Below are 1,383 nucleotides of genomic sequence, written 5' to 3' on the forward strand. Positions count from 1 at the left end.
TGGTTCTTGTTCATATGCCATCTCCTGAAATAGTTGAACATCAACCAATTCTTCTTGGTAAGTGACTTGGTGTATTCTCTTTTGATGCTTCCTGCATCATTCAATATTTTGCCCATAGGTTCAATATTATAACTAGAGGCTTTGATTATTTCTGCAGTTCTTTCTGCTTGAGAAATGCTGAGCATGTTCTTCGCTTTTAGTTTTCTAACTCCAGGTCTTTGCATGCTTCATCATAATAATTGACTTTGTCTCCTCCGGTTGCTCTTTGCAATCTTCTCTTCAGCTCTTTTATCTTGTCATTTCTTCCCTTTGCTTTAGCTACTCTCTATTCAAGAGCAACTTTCAGAGTCTCTTCTGACAACCACTTTGGTCTTTATTTCCTTTCTTGTCTTTTAATGACCTTTTGCTTTCCTCATTTATGATTACCTTGATTTCATCCCACAACTCATCTGGCTTTTTGGTCATTGGTGCTCAAGGCATCAAATCTATTCTTCAAATGGTCTCTAAATTCAGGAGGGATATAATCCAGATCATATTTTGGCTCTCGTGGACTTGTTTGAATTGTCTTCAGCTTTAACCTGAATTTGCATATGAGCAATTGATGGTCTGTTCCACAGTTAGCTCCTGGTCTTGCTTTGGTTGAAGATACCGAGCTTCTCCATCACTTTTTTCCACACTATTCTATGTATTCTATCTGGTGAGGTCCACATGTATAGCCACCATTTATGTTGTTGAGAAAAGGTATTCGAATGAATAAAGTCATTGTTCTTACAAAACTCTATCATGCAATCTCCAGCATCATTTCTATCACCAGCCATCTGTGATTCTATCCAACTACCTGTGATTCATCTTTGTTTCCAACTTTCACATCCCAATCACCAGTAATTATCAACACCTCTTGATTGCATGTTTGGTCAATTTCAGACTGCAGATGTTGATAATTATCAATTTCCTCAACTTTGGCTTTAGTGGTTGTTGTGTAAATTTTGAATAATAGTAGTATTAACTGGTCTTCTTTGTATGTATATGGATACTATCCTATCACTGACAACATAGTACTTCAGGATAGATCACATACTTTGTGATGATGAATGTGACACCATTCCTCTTTAATTTGTCATTCCTTGCATAGTAAATCACATGAGAGATGTAAATGAAAATAATCAGATAACATCTCACACCATAATTAATAGCAAAATTAAAAAGAGAAAAACAGAAAACAACAAATCCTGGTGAGATAGAAAGACTGGAACCCTCATATACTGATGGTGTGACTGTATAATTTTATGATGTGGAAAATGGTACAGTGCTTCTTTTAAAATGTTGGAAATAGAAATACCATATGATCCAGCAATCTCACTAGTAAGGGAAAATCCTACAGGG

This window comes from Orycteropus afer, unplaced genomic scaffold (genome assembly GCF_000298275.1).
Source record: "Orycteropus afer afer isolate SDZICR_OR568_19922 unplaced genomic scaffold, OryAfe1.0 scaffold00040, whole genome shotgun sequence".
In the NCBI taxonomy this organism is placed as follows: Eukaryota; Metazoa; Chordata; class Mammalia; order Tubulidentata; family Orycteropodidae; genus Orycteropus; species Orycteropus afer.